The sequence below is a fragment of the Haliotis rubra genome, unplaced genomic scaffold, assembly GCF_003918875.1.
Source record: "Haliotis rubra isolate DU_JTF1 unplaced genomic scaffold, ASM391887v1 Scf125, whole genome shotgun sequence".
In the NCBI taxonomy this organism is placed as follows: domain Eukaryota; kingdom Metazoa; phylum Mollusca; class Gastropoda; order Lepetellida; family Haliotidae; genus Haliotis; species Haliotis rubra.
Genome location: NW_025765170.1, coordinates 231,022 through 251,106, shown reverse-complemented (window position 1 = coordinate 251,106; position 20,085 = coordinate 231,022). Strand labels below are relative to the sequence as shown.

At 37.0% G+C, this 20,085-nt stretch overlaps 1 pseudogene; it reads right to left on the bottom strand.

The window, feature by feature from the left end:
• Positions 1–7,613: 7,613 nt before the first annotated feature.
• LOC124266376 lies at positions 7,614–7,765 on the bottom strand (annotated as a pseudogene).
• Positions 7,766–20,085: the final 12,320 nt, after the last annotated feature.

The window sequence follows — 20,085 nt, the reverse complement described above, 5'->3', positions numbered from 1 at the left end:
CTCGATTTCATATTATTTCAAAGATTTTCTTCTGCTCGGTTAAGAGACTGATGCCTGACCTAACCAAATAATTTTCAAAAAATGGAATTTTCACCAACTTGCGTTTCATCCCTGCACAGGGGCCAAGTTAGTCTTAGTGTAAACATATTTTATTCAAAATATATTGAACAAGGATTGGTAAACAAGCCGTAATGGCTTATTTGAATACCTCTCCATTTCATTGATACATGAATAAAACAAATATTAAATAATATGCAGCATGATAGGAAAGCAAGCAACCTGCGTATTAAACATTATTAATCATTTATCAAACCTATGCGATTTTATTATAAAAGAATGGACAGATTGTAGTATGAAAGAATTTACAAGTACATTTTTGTTTGGATTACCATTTAGGACAGAATTTAAATTATATCCATGTTCGTAAAAATACATGCGATGTCTGATGTTAGAATAATTAGGACAAGTAAAGAAGTAATGTAAAGTATCCTCATAGGGTGACCACAGGAACAGAATGGATCAACTGAAATGTGCCGTTCAAACATGTGCGCTTTCAAATTACTGCACCCAAGTCTGAGGCGTGAGTGGATAATTTGGCAGAAACGTGTACCAAAGTTTTTATCGAATATATTTAAATTGGGTGGTTTAGATGATTGGAATGCATTTTAAATTGGCCTATGGTTTCAATATCGTACATATTCTCAGGCAAATCATTCCATTGTCGTATTGTATCAGGTAAAAACGAGTTGTTATACAAGTCACTACGACACCTTATAGTTTGAATGTTATTTCTGTTTCTTAATCTATGGTCACTTAACTGTGATACCTTTTCGGGCAGTAGATCAGTTAAATAAACTGGTGTCATATGATGAACCATTTTGTAAAATAATAATAACTTGCTAATTTGTCTACGGTCAACTAGGGGCATAGAGTTAGTTTCCTTATATATTAAGTCATGATTTGTTCCTCTAACTGCCCCGCAAATCGTCCGCAGAGCGTCTAAATGTAGATTTTCGACAAGTTGGTAATATATATGACTTGTACATTTGCTCTAATGATTTTCTAGATAATCTATATTTAAAACTACGAAGACAATTTACCAATGGACGAACCTTTTTAACTAATTCACCAATGTGGGAATTCCATTTACAGTCTGATTGCAAGGTTACTCCTAGGTGTTTATGGTAGGCGGCTTCAGTAATGTCTACTCCATGCATTTTAAGCTTAGGAATTGGAAGTTGGTTACCGGTATTTCTGCGAGTGAATAAAACAGCTTCAGTCTTACCAGGATTAAAGCTAACCTGCCATAGTTCAGCCCAGTGAGAGATCCTGTTTAGGTCATTATTTAAGGAAGCGGCAGTAACAACATGATTATCAACAATAACATATACCGAAGTATCATCGGCAAAAAAACGAATGTTACTACTGATACCCTCAATGATATCATTTATGTTGACTAAAAACAGTAATGGCCCAAGGACAGATCCTTGTGGCACCCCAGCAGTGACTTTCCTTAGATCTGAATTGGAATTGTCTATAACTACTCTCTGTAATCTATTGTCGAGATAACTGGAAAACCAATCAAGTAACTTACCCTTAATACCATAAGCTTCTAATTTCGCTATGATTCCCTTATGCCAAACCTTGTCAAAAGCCTTGCTAATGTCACAGAAAACTGCCCTGACTTCTTTGCCATTGTCTAATGCATGTAGTAATGCCAAGTTAGTCTTCTCTGTATCGTTCCAGGTTTAGTATTCGTAGTGCGTTCACAATGCATGAGACCCTATTGGTAATCGTTTAATAAGGTCTGAGACAAATTCATCCACTTTAATCACTGTTTCATGGCCTTAATGTCAGTTTCAAGGCACTATTAGATCAACGTCTTCATTTTATGTCTTTAATTAGTGAATTTGCATAGTTTTAAATATTCAAAAGCGTGTATAACGAACATAGAATTGACCAAAGTTGATTTCACAATTTGGTCAAAATGTTGTGAAGCTGATTAAGTGTTATCACATAATTATGTAGTCTACTTATATTGTATAGTCTCTATAGTCCAGAATACATTCTGAGGTCAATATCACATAATTATGTAGTCTACTTATATTGTATAGTCTCTATAGTCCAGAATACATTCTGAGGTCAATATCACATAATTATGTAGTCTACTTATATTGTATAGTCTCTATAGTCCAGAATACATTCTGAGGTCAATATCACATAATTATGTAGTCTACTTATATTGTATAGTCTCTATAGTCCAGAATACATTCTGAGGTCAATATCACATAATTATGTAGTCTACTTATATTGTATAGTCTCTATAGTCCAGAATACATTCTGAGGTCAATATCACATAATTATGTAGTCTACTTATATTGTATAGTCTCTATAGTCCAGAATACATTCTGAGGTCAATATCACATAATTATGTAGTCTACTTATATTGTATAGTCTCTATAGTCCAGAATACATTCTGAGGTCAATATCACATAATTATGTAACTTCTTATTTTGTATAGTCTCTATAGTCCAGAATACATTCTGAGGTCAATATCACATAATTATGTAACTTCTTATTTTGTATAGTCTCTATAGTCCAGAATACATTCTGAGGTCAATATCACATAATTATGTAACTTCTTATTTTGTATATTCTCTATAGTCCAGAATACATTCTGAGGTCAATATCACATAATTATGTAACTTCTTATTTTGTATAGTCTCTATAGTCCAGAATACATTCTGAGGTCAATATCACATAATTATGTAGTCTACTTATATTGTATAGTCTCTATAGTCCAGAATACATTCTGAGGTCAATATCACATAATTATGTAACTTGTTATTTTGTATAGTCTCTATAGTCCAGAATACATTCTGAGGTCAATATCACATAATTATGTAACTTCTTATTTTGTATAGTCTCTATAGTCCAGAATACATTCTGAGGTCAATATCACATAATTATGTAACTTCTTATTTTGTATAGTCTCTATAGTCCAGAATACATTCTGAGGTCAATATCACATAATTATGTAGACTTCTTATTTTGTATAGTCTTTTATTTTGTATAGTCTCTATAGTCAGAATACATTCTGAGGTCAATATCACATATATCACATAATTATGTATATAGTCTCTATAGTCCAGAATACATTCTGAGGTCAATATCACATAATTATGTAGTCTACTTATATCTCTGTCCAGAATATAGTCTCTATAGTCTCTAGAATACATTCTGAGGTCAATATCACATAATTATGTAGTCTACTTATATTGTATAGTCTCTATAGTCCAGAATACATTCTGAGGTCAATATCACATAATTATGTAACTTCTTATTTTGTATAGTCTCTATAGTCCAGAATACATTCTGAGGTCAATATCACATAATTATGTAGTCTACTTATATTGTATAGTCTCTATAGTCCAGAATACATTCTGAGGTCAATATCACATAATTATGTAACTTCTTATTTTGTATAGTCTCTATAGTCCAGAATACATTCTGAGGTCAATATCACATAATTATGTAACTTCTTATTTTGTATAGTCTCTATAGTCCAGAATACATTCTGAGGTCAATATCACATAATTATGTAACTTCTTATTTTGTATAGTCTCTATAGTCCAGAATACATTCTGAGGTCAATATCACATAATTATGTAGTCTACTTATATTGTATAGTCTCTATAGTCCAGAATACATTCTGAGGTCAATATCACATAATTATGTAACTTCTTATTTTGTATAGTCTCTATAGTCCAGAATACATTCTGAGGTCAATATCACATAATTATGTAGTCTACTTATATTGTATAGTCTCTATAGTCCAGAATACAGAATATCACATAATTATTCTGAGGTCAATATCACATAATTATGTAGTCTACTTATTTTGTATAGTCTCTATAGTCCAGAATACATTCTGAGGTCAATATCACATAATTATGTAGTCTACTTATATTGTATAGTCTCTATAGTCCAGAATACATTCTGAGGTCAATATCACATAATTATGTAGTCTACTTATTTTTGTATAGTCTCTATAGTCCAGAATACATTCTGAGGTCAATATCACATAATTATGTAGTCTACTTATATTGTATAGTCTCTATAGTCCAGAATACATTCTGAGGTCAATATCACATAATTATGTAGTCTACTTATTTTGTATAGTCTCTATAGTCCAGAATACATTCTGAGGTCAATATCACATAATTATGTAGTCTACTTATATTGTATAGTCTCTATAGTCCAGAATACATTCTGAGGTCAATATCACATAATTATGTAACTTCTTATTTTGTATAGTCTCTATAGTCCAGAATACATTCTGAGGTCAATATCACATAATTATGTAACTTCTTATTTTGTATAGTCTCTATAGTCCAGAATACATTCTGAGGTCAATATCACATAATTATGTAATCTACTTATATTGTATAGTCTCTATAGTCCAGAATACATTCTGAGGTCAATATCACATAATTATGTAGTCTACTTATTTTGTATAGTCTCTATAGTCCAGAATACATTCTGAGGTCAATATCACATAATTATGTAGTCTACTTATATTGTATAGTCTCTATAGTCCAGAATACATTCTGAGGTCAATTTACGCAGCATTAAGTGAGTGATTTAATAATCGTCAGTAATGGAAGACAGAAAATTTAGAAGCATCCCTGAAAACTTCCCGTCTGAATGATAGTGGCTCATTATATATGTATGGTTATCAGGAATGTTCACCTGACATTTCGCTTATAGATCACTTGGCACGTGGGATTTCATAATGCGCTGAAAACATTCTTTAGTAGGTTGGTATCACTGTCTATGACACTGTTCACAGAACAACGTCATGAATTGTTGATAGAACAACTGACATACAAATGGCTTTGAGTGAGTGATTGAGTTACGATTTATACCCACATCGACAAACGGGCTGGAGATCTCCAGCAACTGAAGTACCAGCACCAGCCATTGGGACTTACAGCACCTTTGCTACCTGCATGGACCCTAGCTGGATTTACACCATTCCGCAAGCCACTGGTGATTGGAGACAATACAGCCATAAATCAAAATCACATATATACTTCGATTAAAATTGTGGTAAGAGGAAATAAACTGTGAATGTTTCGGGACTTACGTATCCTCCCAGGAGGACAATGACATTGAGTGAGTGAGTTAACATTTAACGTCATCTCGGCAATATTTCAGCCATATCAATGATATTGAGAGTCATTGCAATGTCTTTTCATCCCCTATGTATACATGTGCTGAATACTCCCCTCTATGAATCTCTATAATATGGCAAGAGAGATAATCTGAAAATCAACTCCTTTTATTCTTGTGGTTTAATATTAATAAATTTCGAGTTATATTTGAAATGATGTACAATATCTCTTGAACTAAATGTTTCATCCTCCTAACTATGTCGTTGTTTAAAAGTGTTAGGGTCTCAGATATTATTACATACTTATGAGCATTAATGAAGAGCGTCACCTTTCTCTTTGATAAGTACTAAAACACTACCAGTTGTTGTGTATGATTTGAAAACCGAAACCTTATTAAAATGAAACATATTTTACTTTGATTAAAACCTAACCATATCTGATATATCCAATTCTCATAATCAGACTTCTGTTTAGTGAGTGAGTTTAGTTTTACGCCGCCTTTAGCAATATTCCAGCAATATGACGGCAGGGAACACCAGAAATGTACTTCACACATTGTACCCATGTGGGGACTCGAACCCGGGTCTTCGGTGTGACGAGCCAACACTTTAACAACTAGGCGGCCCCACCGCCCCAACAGGTTTTCTTGAAATCTGAGAGGAGTGAGTGAGTTTAGTTTAACGCCGAACTCAGCAATATTCCAGCTGTATGACGGCGGTCTGTGAATAATCGAGTCTAGACCAGGCAATGCAGTGATGAACAGCATGAGTATCGATCTACGCAACCGGGATACGATGACATGTGTCAACCAAGTCAGCGATCACCCGATCCCGTTAGTCGCCTCTTACGACAAGCATGGGTTACTGAAGACCAATTCTAAACCAGATCTCCACAGGTAAATCTGAGAGGGGTACACAAAGAATATCAACATTCCCGGACGGTATGGTCCCAATGATTATGCCACGAATCGGATTGTCTCCCAGTTTTCAAATAATGACTGTTGTAATTGTATCAACCTCTACTGACGGCAATACCAGTACCTGGTCTAGCCTCCCCTGGCGCAGATACCATCTGGAGTTCATATCGAGGCTCTTTCCGGGCCATGTTTTTTTCTGTTTTCTTTCTGCAAATAGGCGATACCGGCTCGAAAATTGTGAGGTCTAACTCTGTCATCCATAAATATAGGACGTCTAAAAAGGGGATGGTTGTCACCATGTGGTACGACGGCGGTATCCAGTACTTCCTGTTCATAACGTTGTCCCAGGTACTGTAATGAGATCCGACGTGCAGCCATACGAAACGCTACCCCACACCATCACCGAGCCTATACCAAAGGATTTAGAAGCATGGAACATCTAGTGATATTCCTCGTTACAATGGCCGACGGTAGAGACTTTCATCAGACCAATGAACACCAAACCAGGTTTTCAAGTTGAGGTTTTCTTGGATACCTGCAGACGTTCTTCCTGTCTCTGTGAGGAAGTCTGATTGGACGACGTATCCCCAGACTAGAACCCGCCAGCCTCCCTCTGATGATACCAGTGGAGGGTCGGACTTACTGGTGAAGTTTTTCGGCATGGGTAATAGGGTTGTGTCTTGCCAGACAAATTAGGGATCACCTATCATGGTCATTGGTCTCCCTTGGTCTTCCAGAGCCTTTATTCACCGGTGGCCACGTACGTGGTCACAAGTCGACTTTTAACCCAGTCTAAGTAAACTTATGCCCAGTATTATTCGTTACACTGCATATACTGAGTCTAACAAACCCTAGTAGATGGTCGCATCAGCTAACCTTTTCAACTGACCAGTCAGAACACAGCTTACCAAGTCGCGAAAGTTGTAATTCGCACATACCTTTTGAACTTTTTACATCGAAAAAGTTTGTACCCGAACGATTCCGAATGCTATTTTTCGTACGATCGCTTCCGAGTGATGCACATGGAGCACGCCACAACAGTGAGTAAACAGTCGGTGAAAATAGCATTTTTTGTCAATGTTAAACGATGTCAGCTTGCGGAAATATTTGCTAATGGTAACCATGTCATCATAAAGCCCTAAGCGTATATACTGCAGATCAAATATCTGTGTTTAATGCAGAGTTACGTTTGTTGAGAGATAGTGTCAGTGACCGGGGAATTTTGTAAGTCCCGCCGAACCCTAAACATCAGCCGTTGCCTGACTGGTTAAATCCGTTCGGATTTCATTGGACGGTCGTAGGTCGCTCAGATGTTAGCTGACGCGAACTTCTACTAGGTTTTGTTAGACTCAGTATACAGCAGTGAAACGAATAATACTGAGCCTAAGTTTACTTAGACTGACCATTAACCGTGTTGTTAATTTTCAAGTTAGCACCGATGGTCTGAACTTTAGGCCACGGAGCCGGTCAAAGCTACGAAAGCCCAATGCGCAAACGTGAGTTTGCAATTGCTTGGTCACCGACCCTCAGAAAGGCGTGGCTCCGGACTGGACACCGAAGCCGCCATTTGCGTTCAAGATGTCGATGTTCAATGTCTCCTGCAATTTACATTAAGTAACGCAGCTGGCGCTCTTCATCGACGCACGAGCCGAGTTATCCCCCTGCATCATGCATGACAGTAACTTGTCACCGTATAGTTGATGAAAGTCTACGTCTCGCCATGTCTGGAAAAGTTCATTTCTTAATATTTTCAAATCAGTTAAGCACAGTGTGGAGCAATTGCTGCAGTTATGAAAATTGTCCCCCATTGAGCTTGGCAACTGAACATGTGACCCATTGATGTTGAGACAGTATGTGAAGGTGTTCATGTGCATTTAAGTGTGCTGGGGTATGATCGCCTTTGAACAAAAATTTACAAAATGTCCATTGATACACGTGGTGCTAAATTAATGCTCACGGGTAGATATACCCTAATTGCTCTTGTAGTTTCGGCTGCTCAAGCCGCATCTGGTTTGCTCTTTTTTCAGGCTGTAAATATCAACTGACCCGTGAAGATTCGGGTTAAAATTGGTTTTCAGCAACCCATGCTTGCCGTAAGAGGCGACAAACGGGATCGGGTGGTCGGGCTCGCTGACTTGGTTGACGCGTGATGTATGGGAAGTAAAGCATGAAAGTAAGGGGGGAAACTATTGCATATTCTACACACTTGCTAAGAAATACAAGAGAAAAACATAAATGAAATGTGAGATATCGGAAAAAGACGAGCTCCAGAGTAAGATATCTGTCCATATTTACTTCGTTTTGAGGCAGAAATATTAGGGATAATGATAGGAATATTGGAGTATATGCAGAAGACACCGAACTATTTCCAGACGGCTCAGCAACGTCTCTAAATGACGCAATAACAACGTTAACTCGGAGGTCACGTGGTCTATGGCGGAGTGAGGTTGACAGTGCAAACGGCTCACGAAAATCTCATGAAATGAAGTCTCTAACCCCCGGTTCAACGCCTAAAAAAGACAAATGAGAAACGTAAGCAATCCGAGACCCGGGGAACCAGCCTGGAGACGACAAACACGCTAAAAGGGACTGTTTTCTCCTGCACGAAGATCCCTTGGAGACGGACGAAGAAACACATGGCGGCCATGATGTTACGTCAGGGCCCGAAAAATATCCTGACTTGATAGAGGTGTATGGCGTCGTTGTCAGCTCTAAGGAAGAGCTAAAACAAGAACACTATTGACTTTATTTCTAAGGAAGTTCAAGTCTGTAACAACTGAACATAGTGCAAGCCTCGTCAGAATTGACAAAACGCAAGAAGAAATGGCAAAACGTGTTCGTGACTTGGGGGATCGAGTGAAAGATAATGAACGTCATTCTCGGCAATTCAATCTGCTCATCCATGGAATACTCGAAAATGAACCTGCAGAAGACACCATGAAAGTGACAATGCAGTTTATGACAAACAAGTTAAAGCAACCCCAAATGGAGCGTCAACGGATCTGGTGGTGGTGGTGGAATTGGGTTTAACGTCGTGCTTGAGAATATTTCGCTCATATGACGATGTGCATGCGTGTGCGTGTGTATGTGTATGTGCGGCTGCTTGTACTAGCCCAGACTGAAGCTGGTTTTATAGTGCTAGCCCACTGAGATACCATGCCGCAGTGAAGCATGAATACCCCACTCAGACACATTATACTAACTCCGAGCCGACCAGTCCTTATTGTACCCATTAATGCCGAGCGCCAGGCAGGGACCAACAAGTACCATATTTTAACGTCTTTTGGTATGACGCGGTCGGGGATTGAACCCGCGATCTTCCGCATTCTGGGCGGACGCTCTACCCAGTACACCACGGAGGCGGTCGTCAACGGATCTGGTAGGAGAGGGTACTCAAGCTGAAAAATACGCCATTATATTTAACTGAAGATCTGATAAAGGAGGATAAAGAGTTGAAGAGATCCCTGAAGGCTGTCAGTGATGGTGCGTTTCAAGCTGGCAAAAAGTGTGCGTTTCGGAGAGGTCGACTGTATATTGATGGAGAGTTGTACCGTGGCCCTGACGCAAAGAACTGTTATTGACACTATCGTAGTCTACGTAGGATTCTGTATCCATATCTTGGCGACAGATGACTGACTAGTGCTACATTTGATGTGTTAAAGTTACGAAGATTTCTACACTGTGTTCTAGGGCGGGAGGAGGTGTCCCCTCTTTTCACAGAACTTGAGATCAAAACAATTCTGCCATTATATATAAAGACTTGTGAGTTTAACCGTGTTAATTGTGACTGTAGTATCATTCATTCAGCCCTCGGAGGCTAAAAGATGAATTATGTTCTCGGTATTGTTTGCATATATTTGGTGAAACACCAAGACATGATTATTTCACTTAATACCATAGTGATTTCATTGTAACTTTTCTTTTATCTCTGTTGTTTGTATTACTTTTGTATTGGGATCAGTTAAATTAGTTCCACTCAATGTGAATGGACTAAGGGGTACTCAGAAGAGAAAAGAATAGATTTTATCTTTAAGAGATCAAAAATGTGATTTGATATTATTGCAAGAAACTCATAGTATTCCAGAAGATGAAAAATTTGGATTTCACAATGGGGTCATGATATGATATTTTCACATGGAAGTAATGATAGCCGTGGCGTAGCTTCACTGATAAATAGAAAATATCCTACTATTTTGAGTAACCATGCGGACAAGGATGGAAGATTGATACATGCAAATACTGATATTAATGGCAATATTCATCAGATATTTAATATTTATGCCCCAAATAATGTTTCAAATGGGGAACCCTTATTTGGGGATTTAAATGATTATGTTAGTAATCTAGCTGTAAAGACTAATACTGGTATTGGAGGAGATTTCAACACAGTAGTAAATCACTCTCTTGATAGATTAGGGGTTTCTCAATACACCAGCATAAATCTGCCTGATTTAATTAATAATCATAACCTTTGGGACATTTGGAGAAGACAAAATCTCAATAAGAAAGCATTTACATGGATGGTCAATAATACTTCTCAGTCGCGCATTGATTTGTGGCTTATTTCTACAAAATTTGCGTAAAACAGTTCAAAATTAAGTTTTTGAAAGGCAAAATCCCGACCACCATATTTCTTGGCAACGAACCCAGATTCTACACACCAACATCAACCACTGGAAGAACGGAAACTTCCAGAAAACATTGAGATCCAGAGAAAGAAGCCAGTCATTAACCGGGACCAAGGCATTAACCTTCCCAGTGTATACTCTGTTGTCCTATAATCTCCTGGCTTCATCCGTTCATTGTTGTCTTTAATCCTATCCAATTGGTTTCCTATTATGTTGTTATTCTTGTACATCACTCCACCCCCCCACCCCCCCACCTCTTGGATTTATGTACACAATACTTTGTTTTCTTTATGCATTAATCCAACCTTTTTGGCTTCGTGATTATATTGTTGGCTACGTAATTATATTGTTATCTTTGTACATTCTCCTTCCTTGCATTTTGTAAATATGTTTCTATCTATATATATTCACTCTTTGTACTGACTCAGTATTCACCTGATGAAGGAACAAGAATTAGCTCTGAAACGTCGTGTAAAGAATAAAAAGAAGTTGTTATCCATACAAGTGTCATGTATTCAGTATTCAGTCATGTACACAATTGTTGTATACAACCCAGCATTCGTAGTGACCATAAAGCTGTAATTTTACAATATTATGAGGAAAGAAAAAGTAAGCCTAACTTTTGGAATTGTAATAATTCACTACTTAAAGATCAGGAGTATGTAGATAAAAAATTTAAAAAATAAGAATGTAAAGGAAGATTTAGGCCCATCAATGCCCTGGAATTGGATTAAATTCAAAATAATGACAATAAGTATTGAATATGCCAAAACTATAAATATATTGAAGTTCAAAAGGGAGAGAGAATTTATAAAGAAATTATCCATATTAGATAATCAGTTACAGGATAGTGATGATGAAAACGTACAAAGAAATATGAGGATAATAAGACTGAATTAGAATTGATTTATGAACGAGGAGCTGGAGGGGCTTTCATAAGATTACGAGCTAACTAGTCAGAAAAGGGTGAGAAAAGTGATAAATATTTTTATAATTTAGAAAGACAGAGACAAAGTAAAAACGTTATCCGAGAATTAGTGAATGGTAACGGTGTCAGAATAGAAAATGAACAAGACATACCGTCAGAAATTAAAGATTTTTATTTCTCTTTTATTTTCAAGTCGAAACACAAGGACCGATGAAGACATTTTAGAGTATTCTGATCAAAATGTACCTCAGGTTCAAGAGGAAGATAAGCCCATGTTTATGAAAGATATTGATTTCGCTGAGCTTTATAATGCTTTAAAACAAATGAAGCCGAACAAGACGCAAGGTTGTGATGGTTTATCCAGTGAATGTTATAAATATTTTTGGCAAGATTTAAAAGTTTTCTTTAAAACATCACTGGAATATTCTTATGAAATACTTACATTAAGTGTTTCACAAAGACGTGGTGTTATAACATTAATTGGCAAACCCAATAAAGATGTAAAATATTTGAAAAATTGTAGGCCTATTACTTTACTTAATGTCGATTATAAGTTTTAGCTAATAGGATAAAGGCTGTTTTCAATGAAACTTAAACTGGTTTTATGAAAGGTTGAAGTATACATGAAAATGTGAGATTGTTATTAGATATCACTGAAACATACATAGATGAGGGGCATGTATTTTTTTTAGACTTTGAGAAAGTATTTGATTCTGTTGAATTTAAGTTTATTACCAATACTCTGAAGAAAATGGATTCCCTACTAAGCTTATTAACTTAGTAACCCTTTGTTATGTAATGCTATTTCATCATACGTTATTAATGGTGGCCGATCTACAAGTCGAAAACTTTGGGAGGAACAAGACAGGGGTGTCCGGTTAGTCCGTATGTATTGTTGATATGTTCTGAATAAGTAAAAACAACAAGTTTTGTAGCATAGATTGCATCAATGGTTTACAGTTTGCAGGAAATAAATTAAAAGGTATATATTACGCTGATGACTCTCCACCATTATTAAAAGATAAAAACTCAATCCGGAAGGCCCTTGATTTTTATGTTAAACAATAAAATTTCAGTGGCCTAAAACTTAATTTAGATAAATCAGTCCTAATGTCTCTAAGAAAAGAGGACTTTTGCCCACCTTATGGAATTCAGAAAGTATCGAGATAAAAATACTTGATGTTACATTACATACATTACATAATGTTAGACCTTAATGACTTTGTTTGTTTTTTATGATAATATTGAAATTTTACTAGAAAATCTAAAGAAGAGATTTGAAATCTGGAAGTCAAGAAATTTGACAATTTATGGTAGACTCTTATTTAGTAAATCAGAAGGCATTTCAAGGCTTGTTCATATATCATTCCCCAGAAAAGTTGTCAAGTCTATTAACAGAGAGCTATTTACTTTTATTTGGAATAGCAACTCTGAGAAGGTTTCAAGAAATCGTCTCACACAAGGTTATGAAAATGGGGGCATTAAAGCTTTAGATTTTGATGTATTTAATAAAGTACTTAAACGAGTATGGCTTTCTAAATATTTCAAGAATACGAAATTTTGGAGCTATCAAGTTCTGCCAATATTTGAAACTGTAGGCTCCCTTGTGTTTTTATTAAACTGCAACTTTGACATACACAAACTGAATTTAAACATCCCACTGTTTTATAAGGATATCTTGAATATCTGGAAATTCCATTTTTACAAAGATGTTGACATTTTTTAATCGAATTATTTGGAAAAATAAAAATGTGCTTATAAACAGAAAAAGCTTATATGACTCAGATTGGAAAGAAGCAGGTATTATTTATGTTTGGCCATTTCTGCTTGGTGTTTAGTCTATCCTTGGGCCGTGTTCTGCGATCCATTGTGATGCATCTGAAGAGTGCATGGCATCACGAACGGAGGTTCCAATCTGCCATGAAGTAACTACCTATTCCGGAACATCGACGACAGGTAAGAATTTCAACATCCATAAAAAAATCTCTGCTAAACGCGGAGTCGATTGTACAATTCTGACAATATCATCAGTATGTATGTGTTTGACGCTGCATTCAGCAGTATTACAGCTGTACGACATGGTCTGTAAGCATCGAGTCTGGACCAGACAATTCAGTCATTAACAACCTGGAATATGATGATGGAGCATGTGTTTATGAATGGTTCGGGACAGTAGACGATACTTTTGTCATAATTAACCCAACCGATGATTCCATCTGCCTTCTCAACCACCTAAATGCCCGACATCCACGCATGAAGTTCACAATGGAAGAAGAAACCGCCAACAAGCTACCATTGCTCGACGTTCAAGTAGAGAAAGACAACAAGAAGCTCCACACACGCGTCTATAGGAGTGAGTGGGTGAGTTTTGTTTTACGCCGCACTCGGCAATATTCCAGCTATATGGCAGCGGTCTGTAAATAATCGAGTCAGGACCAGACAATCCAGGGATCAACAGCATGAACATCGATCTACGCAATTGGGATACGATGACATGTGTGAACCCAGTCAGCAAGCCGGACCACCCGATCCTGTTAGTCGCCTCGTACGACAAGCATGGGCTACTGAGGATCAATTCTAACCCGGACCTTCACTGGTCAAGTGTCTATAGAAAACCAACCCACACGAACCAATATCTTCACTTCACATCTAATCACTCCTACAAGTCAAGAGAGGAATAATCACACCCTAGCCAGAAAAACTGTTTGAGATGCATTCTACAATTTGTAATTAAAAGGAATAAGGAATAAGGTTTTATGGATGATCAAATTCTTTATTGTACAATGGCGACGTTTTGGTTTAGATACTTATACAGATGCTTAAAAAAGGTATAAGTATCGAAACCGAAACGTCGCCATTGTTCATAAAAGAAGTTGATCACCCATAAAGACTTGTCATTCCTAGGCAGAAGAGCAAAAAACATCAGCTCCACAACCCAAACCGAGTTAGAACACCTTCGCCATGTCTTCATAAACCTTAATCAGTATCCACCAATCAAACCATCAAGACCACCCTCAACCCAAAAGACAAACCACCACGTCAGCAATCAGCACCATTCATCATCAGCATACCATACCGCGATACAGCCAGCGACCATATCCATAGTCTACTAAAGAAGCAAGCCAACATAGATGTTGTGTTCCAGAGAGGCATATCGATTCAGCATATTCTACAAGCCAACGGTAAACCAGCTACAAGCAACAAAGAAGACCCTTCAGGCGTTGTCTACCACATTCATTCGTGACTCGTACACATGGGAAACGTCCTGCCCCCTAAACATGAGAATCAAGGAACATCAGACATTTGTGAAGAAAAAAGACTCCACATTAGTCCTTTTTGACCACACCTAAGTTTATACGAACCATACCATCCTTTGGAACAACATCAGCATCCTTGTAGTCAACCGGTCAGACTACAAAATAAGAAATCTTTTAGAGGCAAGCAAAATCAAACGATGTAGCCCAACAGCTTACCATCATCTAATTATGGCTAATCAAGAATAACCTTCCCTATCCTTTGTCCATCTGGCGTCAATCATTATATGATATCACAACACGAGTCAGTGATGTCAACATACTGTACATAAACCTCCTCAATTTAATAAAAACAGAAACCATTCATGTATAAATTTTCCTTGTGCATAATGTTGTGTCACGTACTTGTTAACGTGTTAGCATCTACACCGAAACGTCGCATCTGTTGCAATGAAGAAGTTGTCTATCCATCAAAAATGTTCTCTTCAGCATACCAGTTTCTAAGTGTCACTTAAAGATGTCGCTATCAAAAAGTTAGGATACTATGTGTTGGCGAAAAATGTGAGCATATCCTGCCCCACCGGTGACACCTGTCATAAACAAATGCAAAGTCTAGTTAAGTGTTCACCTGAAATAAGTCGGGAACGTATGGTACACGTGAAAATAGGGAATTGAATCGGACATAATTTTTGTCACTAATGCATCAAATTTTGAAATTCCTCATGGTGTCCACCATTTTTAAAGCTGTGTCGAGGCCTTAAATGTTGTAACCTTGATTGAAAAACTTCTTGACCAGAGTTGTATGACGCTATTTGAAATCTTGGTTAAGAGAGCATCCGTGACATAAGCTTATGACATAAAACATGTATTATTACCCCTATGACATAACTATGCACATTGGATATGCAAATTAGTTAAATGAATTGGGATATTTTTCTGTGTGAGCGAAGTTTGATTCGACAGATAAATATCATTGAAATTATACCAGAGATATAATCAGAAGACACAGACAAGTTGTTGAACCGTTATTAGAGTATCAGTTATCCTCCAAAACTCAACAATTCGAGGAATGAATATGCGAAAGAAATCCAGTTTGTGTATTTTAGTTCGCAGAACATTTCTGTTATGAGAGTTTGATTTTTGTCATTTGTATTATCATTAATTAGGTGATAGTTATTATGGGTCACAATGTTTAAAGTTTTGAGTGTGGGTTGTGACTCACATCTCGCATATCATATATGTTCAATGGCAATAGTATTTTTAGCGGCACTCCTTTTGATAGCACTTCAGAGTTGCCTCCCTTGGCAATCTTGTTTATTTACGTCTTTCATCATGCCGTGTGATGGACAAGATTTGATAACATTCATGATACAACCTAGCTTTGCTAGAATGCTCGAGAACTGTGTAAAAGCTATATAAAGGCAAATTATTTACCGTAACAACATTAGAGGGTCGTCCGGGATAGAATTCATTTGACATTTATTTCCAACTTCTGCACATTTCAAACTTGAGGCCAAACCTGCTATTAGGAAATTTCAGATTTTGAAAATTGTGTTGATTCACTATATTGATGAGTGAGTTTTTGAACATGAAGCTTTGGAAATGTCGAAAGAAGAAAATTCAGAACTTGAGATGAAAAAACTTAAAATTCAGTTACAAATTCAAAAAGAAGAAAATCGAAAAACAAGAAGAGCTAAAACGGATTGAAATAGAAAGAGAAAGAAAAGAAATAGAATTGAGAAAATTGGAAATTGACAGGGAAAACAATTGAAAAACATGCATCACTTCTCACGATATTTATGATTTCGACAAGTTTCTAAAGTAAACTTTGATACATTTATATCTTAAAAGGGAAATAATCATGTAATACTGATAACTAGCTCGTGGATATTTCACGTGTCTTGCAAAATATGATTGGTCTGTCATTGAGTGACCTGAAAAACGAAATAGAGACACATGCTCATGAAATGTTAGTTTTGAACATTGCCAAGACGTAACTGTTCTGAACAAAGGTAAACTCCCGCGAAGCGAGGTGTGTATTGGACAGTACCTAGCGAGACATAGCGAGGGACAGTCACTCATAGTCGCGGTCGCTCAGTGCGGTCAACCGATGCCTAGGCTTACTGACCATATGAATTTCGTGAAATGTCCTTTATTGCATTGTGTAGTAAGATATTGGACTGAAAAGTTTGTTGAGGTGTAAACTTAAGCAATTGTAGGCAAAGGGATATTTTCACTGCAGTGAACATATATCAAATTTCTGGCACATCAGGGAAAGTATCATTCTTCTCAGATTCAGAAATCTGTCTTTCACACTTAAGAATAGATAAAATGTATCATTTGTGTTATTTGTTAAGGGAAAAATCAACCTCCTCTATTTATCGGTATAATACTGATTAACCAAGACTCGGTTAATATTTCAAATACAGAAACCAGCTCGTGATGAATCCTGTCTTTATAAACTGACGATCCTTTACAGAGATAATAATGATATACTACCCATCAAAGGTTTATACTCACTAATGCAAATATAGCTAGTCAACTGTTCTAAACTATATAGATTTGCAAAATATTCCATACTGTTTAAAGGTACTGTTGACACATGAACTAATGTATTGTAAAACAACTTCGTAACGTTGAAAAGATTATTGGCATGAGTTCAATAAATGGTGAAACTCGGTGAAAATTGGCAAATTCCTAACAAAACTTTACACTAAAACGTAGCTGTTTACATGCACGATATCTGCACATGCTTCTTCCATGTAACCAAATATATATGCATAACATATAGTGAGTGCTTAAGTGAGTCTAAACTTTTATAGTTGATTTCCGTTACAACACCCTTGAAATAAAGCTCAATATCAATCTACTTGCCTTGTACAGCCGACTCCACTGGACTTACCCAATGCCCGAATCCACCTCCATTACTAAACGCCAACATCAGTGACGGCCTGCAGGTAGTTGGAAGTGTTCGGACATACACATGTCTCCAGGGTTACCGAGACCTTTCATCTCATAGTGTGACGGACAACACAACATGCCTCCAGAATCTAACTTGGAGCCACGTCGATCTTCAGTGCCCAGGTACATTCAGTTTGTAATCTAGACATGTCACTAAACACCATGTTTACGTATATTTGTTTTACGCCGCGGTCAGCAATATCCAGCTATATGGCGGCAGTATGTAAATAATCGAGTCTGGACCAGACAATCGAGTGATTGATAGCATGAGCATGGTTATACACAATAAGGATACACGTGTCAACCAAGCCTTTGTGTTGGGCTCGCACTCAGCATTAATCCAGCTTCAGTCCATTATCTAGCGAGGGTAAGTCACAATGGTTTGTTTGTTTGTTTGTGCGACACTCAGTAACATTCAAACTATATGATCGCGGTCTGTAAATAATCCGCCCATTTTTTATTTTGTACTGTCTATAGTGATTTAATTTTACGTTAGCGTACTAGTTTTAAATTTATATAGCTGTGATGTTCTAGTATTTTTACTGTCCTTCGATGACAGGTATTTATGTTCTAACCTTATTGAGTTTCATATTGATATAAACTAGATTGTTCTCGTCACGATATGGCTGAAATATTGCCGATGTGACGCTAAATAATAACTCACTCACTCACTCACTCACTCACTCACTCACTGTAAATAATCGACAATTATTGACAGCATGAGTATCGATTTTCACAATTGGGATACGATGATATGGGTCACCCAAGTCAGCGAGCCCGACCACCCGATCCCGTTAGTCGCCTCAAGCATTGGTTGCTAAAGAACAATTCTAACCCGGATCTGCACGGGCCTCATGTTTACATGTATATCCTGAGGCTTGATAGTTAAAAAAACCATTTCCACATCCACACCACAAGAGCCTATTTACGATTTCGACCACACCATGAGCGTGTGCCTATGAATCACTACCCAAAAGCGATGATAACAAGCGTTCACGAGAAGTTGAGCGTATCCTGACCAACCAAGGGCAAAGGCTAGTCATTTGCTCCTCTGAAAACTACATGTTATTTTGATGGAATAATATCAGCGTTGAAATGAAAAAGAAACCTGAATAAGTTCTTGTAACAAAACAAAACATTTAAATGAAGCGTTTCTCAATAAATATATTGGGTGTGTTAAAATTTAAAGTCAATATTTCAGGCATATCGTGACCATAATAGTTCCATATCTAAAATAAACTAAGTCGAATACATATCTGTCAACGAAGGGCAGTAAAATAATTAGACTATCACAGATTGATATTTAGAACTAGCATGTAATCATGAAAAGACATCACTACAGCGAACATCATAAAAATGGGTTATAGGTCGCCAGTAAAAGATAGCTAGGTCACCATACTTGGGACCCAAGGGACTAAGATCATGTTTGCCACCCGCATGGACCCTGGCTGAATTTACACCATCCCCACGTTCATTGGTGATAATGTATACGTTTAGCCATATATTAAAAGAACAAATATACTGCGATTTAAAGCTTTGGCATGCATTAACATACTTCAAATTGTGTGGAACTTGCATACTCACAAAATGGCACTTCAAGATTGAATGTCAAACAAACTGGTTAATAATAATTAAGAATGATATCACATATAAACAGTCACTGATATTGCAACACTAGATCATGCATTTGCATGTAAGTACACTTACATAAAAAGTTTTGTAAAGCTAAACTAATGTTTTTAAACAGGTAAGCTTAATCGAACTTCTGTCAAGTGGGGGCGGTTGGGTAGCCTATTGGTTAAAGCGTTTGCTCGTCACGCCGAAAACCCGGTTCGATTCCACAGATGGGTACAATGTGTGAAGCCCATTTCTGGTGTCCCCCGCCGTGATATTGCTTTAGTATTGCAAAAAGCGGCGTTATTCCTAACTCACTCACTCAATCTGGTCAGTATGACCTCCATGAAATTTTGCACATCGGTTAAGTTCTTCTTTTCTTTATCATTTAGGTCCCCACTCTTGAATTCATTTCAAGGTATAATAGGTTTGAAAATACAAAGAAATTTGAAATATTTTTTTGTAAGAAAACTTCGACGCAATGAAAAGTTACTAAGGGAATGGCACATGTTCTTCATAAAAGGTACTATAATGTAGGTGGGTCTTAAAACACTAGACTGTGACACGAACTATTGTCGATTACTTGCGGAAATGTGGTTACCAATTT